This window comes from Arachis stenosperma, chromosome 9 (genome assembly GCF_014773155.1).
Source record: "Arachis stenosperma cultivar V10309 chromosome 9, arast.V10309.gnm1.PFL2, whole genome shotgun sequence".
Lineage (NCBI taxonomy): Eukaryota > Viridiplantae > Streptophyta > Magnoliopsida > Fabales > Fabaceae > Arachis > Arachis stenosperma.
This window is the reverse complement of record NC_080385.1, coordinates 91,197,289-91,206,616: the sequence shown is the minus strand read 5'-3', so window position 1 is coordinate 91,206,616 and position 9,328 is coordinate 91,197,289. Positions and strand designations below refer to the sequence as shown.

At 38.9% G+C, this 9,328-nt stretch overlaps 1 non-coding gene across 1 annotated transcript; it reads right to left on the bottom strand.

Moving 5' to 3' along the window:
• Positions 1-1,169: 1,169 nt before the first annotated feature.
• On the bottom strand, positions 1,170-1,277 carry LOC130953438 (small nucleolar RNA R71). The gene has a single exon (XR_009075609.1). It is a non-coding gene; the product is annotated as a small nucleolar RNA R71 (small nucleolar RNA).
• Positions 1,278-9,328: the final 8,051 nt, after the last annotated feature.

The window sequence follows — 9,328 nt, the reverse complement described above, 5'->3', positions numbered from 1 at the left end:
TTGATTTAAAAATTTGAAGTTTGTTACTTTCTTGTTAAGAAAGGTTCAATCTTTAAATTCTAGAATCATATCTTTTAGTTTCTTGTTAGTCAAGTAATCAATTTTAATTTTAAAAATTAAATCTTTTTTTTTAATAAATTTCAATTTTATCTTTTTAAAAATCAATTTCAAAATCTTTTCTAACTTCTTATCTTTTCAAATTGATTTTCAAATCTTTTCCAACTAACTAATTGACTTTTTGTTTGCTTCTTATCTTTTTCAAAACCACCTAACTACTTTTCTCTCTCTAATTTTTGAAAATCACCTCCCTCCTTTTCAAAATATCTTTTTAATTAACTAACTGTTTTAAATTTTAATTTTAATTTTACTTCTTCTCTTAATTTTCGAAAATCACTAACCTTTTTTCAAAAAAAAATAATTTTTGAAATTCTCCTGCTCTCATCTTTTTCTATTTATTTATTTATTTACTAACACTTCTCTTCATCTTAAAATTCGAACCCCCTCTTCCTCTCTGTGTTCGAATTTTCCTCTTCTTATTCTTCTATTCTTTTCTTCTTCTACTCACATAAAGGAATCTCTATACTTTGACATAGAGGATTCCTCTTCCTTTCTGTGTTCTTCTTTTTCATATGAGTAGGAGCAAGGACAAGGACATTCTTGTTAAAGCGGATCCTGAACCTGAAAGGACTCTGAATAAGAAGCTTAGAGAAGCTAAAGCACAACAATTCAGAAAAAACCTTACAGAGAATCTCGAAAAAGAGATAGACATGGCCGAACCCAATAACAATGGTGGAGGCACAAGGAGGATGCTTGGTGATTATACTACACCTACTTCCAAATTTGATGGAAGAAGCATCTCAATGCCTGCCATTAGAGCAAACAATTTTGAGCTGAAGCCTCAACTAGTTGCTCTAATGCAATAGAACTGCAAGTTTCATGGACTTCCATCAGAAGATCCCTATCAGTTTTTAACTGAGTTCTTACAGATCTGTAAGACTGTTAAGACTAATGGAGTAGATCCTGAAGTCTACAGGCTCATGCTTTTCCCTTTTGCTGTAAGAGACAGATCTAGAACATGGTTGGACTTACAACCTAAAGATAGCTTGGACTCTTGGGATAAGCTGGTCACGGCCTTCTTGGCCAAGTTCTTTCCTCCTCAAAAGCTGAGCAAGCTTAGAGTGGATGTTCAGACCTTCAAACAAAAAGATGGTGAATCCCTCTATGAAACTTGGGAAAGATACAAGCAGATGACCAAAAAGTGTCCTTCTGACATGCTTTCAGAGTGGACCATTTTGGATATATTCTATTATGGTCTATCTGAGTTCTCTAAGATGTCACTGGACTATTCTACAGGTGGATCCATTCACCTAAAGAAAATGCCTGCAGAAGCTCAAGAACTTATTGATATGGTTGCAAATAACCAATTCATGTACACTTCTGAGAGGAATCCTGTGAGTAATGGGACGCCTCAGAAGAAGGGAGTTCTTGAAATTGATGCTCTGAATACCATATTGGCTCAGAACAAAGTTTTAACTTAGCAAGTCAACATAATCTCTCAGAGTCTGAATGGATTGCAAAAATGCATCCAACAGTACTAAAGAGGCATCTTCTGAAGAAGAAGCTTATGATCCTGAGAACCCTGCAATGGCAGAGGTGAATTACATGGGTGAACCCTATGGAAACGCCTATAAACCCTCATGGAGAAATCATCCAAATTTCTCGTAGAAGGATCAACAAAAGCCCCAACAAGGCTTTAGAAATGGTGGAAGAAACAGGCTTAGCAATAGCAAGTCTTTTCCATCATCTTCTCAGCAACAGACAGAGAATTCTGAGCAGAGCTCCTCTAGCTTAGCAAACATAGTCTTTGATCTATCTAAGGCCACTTTAAGTTTCTTGAATGAAACAAGGTCCTCCATTAGAAACTTGGAGGCACAAGTGGGTCAGCTGAGTAAGAAAATCACTGAAACTCCTCCTAATACTCTCCCAAGCAATACAGAAGAGAATCCAAAAAGAGAGTGCAAGGCCATTGATATAATCAAAATGGCCGAATACAAAGAGGAAGGGGAGGACGTGAATTCCAATGAGGAAGACCTCATGGGATGTCTCCCAGACAAGAAGGAGTTTCCTATTGAGGACCTAAAGGAATCTGAGGCTCATATAGAGACCATAGAGATTCCATTAAACTTCCTTCTGCCATTCATGAGCTCCGAGAACTATTCTTCCTCTGAGGAGGATGAAGATGTAACTGAAAAGCAAGTTGCTCAATATCTAGGAGCCATCATGAAGCTGAATGCCAAGTTGTTTGGTAATGAGACTTGGGAAGATGAACCTTCCTTGCTCATTAGTGAACTAAATACATGGGTTCAGCAAACTTTACCTCAAAAGAAACAAGATCCTGGTAAATTCTTAATAACCTGTACCATAGGCACCATTACCTTTGAGAAGGCTCTGTGTGACCTGGGGTCAGGAATAAATCTTATGCCACTCTCTGTAATGGAGAAACTAGGGATCTTTGAGGTGCAGGCTGCCACATTCTCATTAGAGATGGCAAACAAGTCAATAAGACAAGCTTATGGATTGGTAGAGGACGTGTTAGTGAAGGTTAAAGGCCTTTACATCCCTGCTGATTTCATAATCTTAGACACTAGGAAGGTTGAGGATAAATGCATCATTCTTGGAAGATCCTTCCTAGCCACAGCAGGAGCTGTGATTGATGTTGACAGAGGAGAACTAGTCCTTCAATCGAATGGGGACTACCTTGTGTTTAAGGCTCAAGGTTATCCTTCTGTAAACATGGAAAAGAGGCACGATAAGCTTCTCTCAATACAGAGTCTAACAAAGCCCCCACAATCAAACTCTAAGTTTGGTGTTGGGAGGCCACAACCAAACTCTAAGTTTGGTGTTGAGAAGCCCCCACATTCAAACTCTAAGTTTGGTGTTGGGAGGCCCTCATCATGCTCTGAACATCTGTGAAGCTCCCTGAGAGTTCACTGTCAAGTTATTGACATTGAAGAAGTGCTTATTGGGAGGCAACCCAATTTTTATTTATTTATATTTCTATTGTTCTTTTATGTTTTATTAGGTTCATGATCATGTGGAGTCACAAAACAATTTCTAAAATTAAAAACAGAATAAAAAATAGCAGAAGAAACAGCACACCTTGGAGGAAGAGCCTACTGGCGTTTAAACGCCAGTAAAGAGCATCTGGCTGGCGTTTAACACCAGAACAGAGCATGAATCTGACGTTGAACGCCAGAAACAAGCAGCAGTCTGGCGTTTAAATGCCAGGATTGCACCCTGAGGAAAGCTGGCATCTAACACCAGAAACAAGCATCAGCCTGGCGTTAAACGCCAGAAACATGCTACATTTGGGCATTTAACGCCAGAAACAAGCATCAATCTGGCGTTAAACACCAGGATTGCATACAGAGGGCGTTTTACACGCCTAATTGGTGTAGGGATGATAAATCCTTGACACCTCAGAATCTGTGGACCCCACAGGATCCCCACCTACCTCAACTCGCCTTCTCTTTTCTTCACACAATCCAATAACACTCTTCCCCAAACACCCTTCACCAATCACCTCAATCTCTCTTCCCCATCACCTCTTCACCACTCACATCCATCCACTCTTCCCAATAAATTCCACCTACCTTCAAATTGAAAATCTCTTTCCCACCTAAACCCACCTTAAATACCGAACCCCATTTCTTCTCCCTCCACTATATAAACCACTCCATCCTTCTTCATTTTCACACAACACAACCCTCTCTTCTCCCCCTTGGCCGAAACCCATACATCTCTCCCTCTCCCCCATATCTTCTTCTTCTTCTTCTATTCTTTCTTTTTTTTTGCTCGAGGGTGAGCAATATTCTAAGTTTGGTGTGGTAAAAGCATAGATTTTTTATTTTTTCATAACCATTTATGGCACCTAAGGCCAGAGAAACCTCTAGAAAGAGAAAAGGGAAGACAAAAGCTTCCACCTCCGAGTCATGGGAGATGGAGAGATTCATCTCAAGGGTCCATAGCTCAGTAGTGGAGCATTTGACTGCACATCAAGAGAGCCCACTCATGGACCTCAACAAGAGCATGAGGAATTCCCTCATCAAGAAATCTCTGAGATACCTCAGGGGATACATTTTCCTCCACACAATTATTGGGAACAACTAAGGATAGGAGCACCAAAATCACTAGGGATCAAGCAACAAAGGCAAGGAAGAGACATAGAGGAGCTCAAGAACACCATTGGTCCTTCAAGAAGAAGGCGCCACCATCACTAAGGTGGATTCATTTCTTAACTTCGTTGTTCTTATCTCTCTATTTTTTGGTTTTTGAACTTCATGTTTGTCTATGTTTGTGTCTTTATTACATGATCATTAGTATTTAGTAAGTATGTCTTAAGGCTATGAATAATTCCATGAATCCTTCACCTTTTTTAAATGAAAAATGTTTTTAATACAAATGAACAAGAAGTACATGAGTTTCGAATTTATCCTTGAAATTAGTTTAATTATATTGATGTGGTGACAATACTTTTTGTTCTCTGAATGAATGCATGAACAGTGCATATTTTTGATCTTGTTGTTTATGAATGTTAAAATTGTTGGCTCTTGAAAGAATGATGAACAAGAGAAATGTTATTGATAATTTGAAAAATCATAGAATTGATTTTTGAAGTAAGAAAAAGCAGTGAAGAACAAAGCTTGCGAAAAAAAGAAGAGAAAAAGCAAGCAGAAAAAGCCAAAAGCTCTTTAAACCAAAAGGCAAGAGCAAAAAGCCAATAACCCTTAAAACCAAAAGGCAAGGGTAGAAAGGATCCAAGGCTTTGAGCATCAATGGATAGGAGGGCCCAAGGAAATAAAATTCAGGCCTAAGCGGCTAAATCAAGCTGTCCCTAACCATGTGCTTGTGGCATACAGGTCCAAGTAAAAAGCTTGAGACTGAGTGGATAAAGTCGTGATCCAAAGAAAAAGAGTGTGCTTAAGAGCTCTGGACACCTCTAACTGAGGACTTTAGCAAAGCTGAGTCACAATCTGAAAAGGTTCACCCAGTTATGTGTCTGTGGCATTTATGTATCCGGTGGTAATACTGGAAAACAAAGTGCTTAGGGCCACGGCCAAAACTCATAAAAGTAGCTGTGTTCAAGAATCAACATACTCAACTAGGAGAATCAATTAACACTATCTAAACTCTGATTTCTTAAAGAAGCCAATCATTCTGAACTTCAAAGGAAAAAGTGAGATGCCAAAACTGTTCAGAAGCAAAAAGATACAAGTCCTGCTTATCTAATTAGAACTAATATTCATTGATATTTTGGGATTTATAGTATATTCTCTTCTTTTTATCCTATTTGATTTTCAGTTGCTTGGGGACAAGCAACAATTTAAGTTTGGTGTTGTGATGAGCGGATAATTTATACGCTTTTTGGCATTGATTTTAGGTAGTTTTTAGTAGGATCTAGCTACTTTTAGGGATGTTTTTATTAGTTTTTATGCAAAATTTACATTTCTGGACTTTACTATGAGTTTGTGTATTTTTCTATGATTTCAGGTATTTTCTGGCTGAAATTGAGGGACCTGAGAAAAAATCTTATTCAGGCTGAAAAAGGACTGCTGATGCTGTTAGATTCTGACCTCCCTGCACTCGAGATGGATTTTCTAGAGCAACAGAAATCTAAATGGCACGCCCTCAATGGCGTTGGAAAGTAGATATCCAGAGCTTTCCAGCAATATATAACAGTCTATACTTTATTGGATTTTAGACGACGCAAACTGGCGTTCAGCGCCAGTTCCATGCTGCATTCTGGAGTAAAACGCCAGAAACACGTCACAAACCAGAGTTAAACGCCAAAAACATGTTGCAACTTGGTGTTTCACTCCAAGAGAAGCCTCTGCATGTGTAAAGCTCAAGCTCAGCGCAAGCACACACCAAATTGGGCCCCGGAAGTGGATTTCTGCACCTAGACTTATTTCTGTAAACCCTAGTAGCTAGTTTAGTATAAATAGAACTTTTTACTATTGTACTGGTGTCTAGTATTTTGACCACATCTTTGGTCTCAGTTTTAGTCTATTGTTCATCTTAGGAGACTATTGATCACGTTTAAGGGGGCTGGCCATTCGGCCATGCCTGGACCATCACTTATGTATTTTCAACGGTGGAGTTTCTACACACCATAGATTACGGTGTGGAGCTCTGCTGTACCTCAAGAATTAATGCAATTACTATTGTTCTTCTATTCAATTCAAGCTTATTCTTGTTCTAAGATATCACTCGTACTTCAACCTGATGGATGTGATGATCCGTGACACTCGTCATCATCCGTCCTTATGAACGCGTGCCTGACAACCACTTCCGTTCTACAAGCGAGAGCTATAGTGTGTATCTCTTGGATTCCTTAATCAGAATCTTTGTGGTATAAGCTAGAATTATTGGTGGCCATTCCTGAGATCCGGAAAGTCTAAACCTTGTCTGTGGTATTCCGAGTAGGATCTGGGAAGGGATGACCGTGACGAGCTTCAAACTCGCGAGTGTTGGGTGTAGTGACAGAAACAAAAGAATCACTGGATTCTATTCCAACATGATCGAGAACCGACAAATGATTAGCCGTGCTGTGACAGAGCATTTGGAGCATTTTCACTGAGAGGATGGAAAGTAGCCATTGACAACGGTGACGCTTTACATACAGCTTGTCATGGAAAGGAGTAAGAATGACTGGATGAAGCAGTAGGAAAGCAGAGATTCAGAAGGAACACAGTATCTTCATGCGCTTATCTGAAATTCCCACCAATGAATTACATAAGTATCTCTATCTTTATTTTATACCTTATTTATCTTTATATTCGAAAACCATTATAACCATTAGAATCTGCCTGACTGAGATTTATAAGATGACCATGGCTTGCTTCATACCAACAATCTCCGTGGGATCGACCGTTACTCACGTAAGGTATTACTTGGACGACCTAGTGCACTTGCTGGTTAGTTGTGTGAAGTTGTGACAAAGTGTGATTCACGTTTGAGAGCACCAAGTCTATTGGCGCCATTGTTGATGATCACAATTTCCGTGCACCATACCTCACCTTCCATACCCTTGGTAAGCAATGAAGAAGAGATTGAATTGGAAGAAAGCTAACAAGAGGAAGAGGTTGAAATTGAGGAAGCTTGCAAAGAGGTAGAGGTAATCAGAGAAGAGCACAAGGGAGTGGAATTTGCAAGACCATTGGAGACATCCCTTTCTAAGTCATCATCCAACACAATATTCAAGTGGGTAAAATTTTTATCCCTAAACTTTACTTTCCCACTTGAATATGGTTTGCTTGAAACGGATGGGCAACTTAGAGCTCATTGTGGAGTTAAGAGTAGGAGAGAATTGTGTAGTGGTTGGCAAAATAATGTTAGGCTCATTATGGTTGAACCCTTAAGGCATAGGTCCCTAGTTGGAAGAATGCTAAATTGTATTGGTCTAGGAGGAGAATTTGGTACGCCAATGAGAATTCTATGTGTCTACCACCCGGATGGAACAATGGTGATCAATTAGAAGATGCGTGTGAAAATAAGATATAGGATTCCGGATCACAATATGAAGACCAATTTTGGGAGCTCATATCTTGTGAAGAACATCACCCAAGCTTGGTGAAATCGGTTGGAAATTCTGACAACTGTTTGAGGAGCAAGCATCCTTGAGAGTTCAAGGATGAGTACAAGCATAAACCACCTTGACAAGGAGCCTCCCAATTGTACAACTTAAGGACAATAAATAAAAGTGCTAGGTGGGAGACACCCCACCATGGTAAACTCTTTACATTCTCTTGTATATATAATCAATGAATGAATTGAGTTGCCATTGTTAGGTAGTTTTCTTCTTTGCATATTCTTGTTTTAGTGTTTTGGTCATTAGTTTTTTTGATTAGATTTTTGCCTTAAGTTGTAAGATAGTTGTTTTGAATTGCATCCTACGTGAAGTGCAAGTTTTGTTTGTTTTGTCTTTGAAAATTTTTAAAAAACTAAAAGATTTATTTGTTAAATTTGAATTTTGGTTGATTTAGAATGTATATAGGTTAGGAGAGTGCACTGTTTTTGTTTTATGCTTCTATAAAAAAAGGGGGGCCGCGCCACGTGTAAGTGTGGCTGACGCGCACGCGTCGGGCGCTATGTTTGGACTCCTAGTACAAAAACTAGAGAGTTGCGCTGGAGTGGTGCTGGTTTTGTGCGAATAGCACAGTTTGGCCCCACGCGTATATGTGGTCGATGCTTACGCGTCGCATTTCCCTCCTGCTTTTCGCGCGCATGCGTTGCCCATGCACGCGCGTCGCCTCGCGCCCCGTTTCTTCCCCTTTCTTCTTCTTCTCTCCTTCTTCTTTCTTTCTACCTTTCTTCTTCTCTCTTCTTTCTTTCTTACTTTCTTCTTCTCTCACTTCAAATTTTCACTTCTCATTTTTCTTATCTTTCATTTTTTTTGTTTATTGCATTTACTTATTTTCATTTATGGTATTCTAACTTTGTTTTTGTAGCTTGTTCTTATTTTCTTTTCTAAGTCCCTTATTTTAATATTGGTGTTGAATTTCCTACTCAATTGTTAAGAATTTCTTGGTTAGTTTTGGTGCTTCTTGACTTGTTTGATATTGATGGGCGTTGAAATTTTGAAGTCAATGCTTAACCTTTGATGATTCTTACATTCGTTGTGCATTGATATGAATTTGCATGTCTTTCATGATCCACTCTTGTTTGAACTTGATGCTAAACACGCTCTTCATGTCATTAAGTTAGGATTTGACTTTACTCTTGCATCAAGTATTAGTTGGTATGCCCTTTGAATCTACGGAAAAGTATTAAGGGAAAAGAAGTCAACACCATTGAACTAGGGGGTGTCCGAGCTTGAGAAGAACTATGACCTCAACCTGATGGAAAGACCAAAGAGGTTCAAATTGGATATCAGTGATAAACCCCAGTTTTGTGGTTTATCTTGTGTTGAATTTAGGAATTTTATCAACTTTTCTCACATTTATTCAATAAAATAGCATGGTTTTGTGAATTTCTCCTAATTTGTTCTTAAGAGTAAAAACATGCTTTTTAGGCCTTTAAATCGATAATTTTAATTCACTATAATTCCATTCGAAGCCTTGATATGTTTGTTAAGTGATTTCAGGATTAGAAGGCAAAGATTGGGTTGAAGGAATGAAGAAAAAAGCATGCAAAAATGGAGAATTCATGAAGAAATGAGGATTTGCTGAACTCAAGTCCACGCGCACGCGTCACCTACGCGTACGCGTGAAAAGGAGATTCGCCAGTGAGGCGTATGCATGACCCATGCGTACGCGTGACAAGTCGC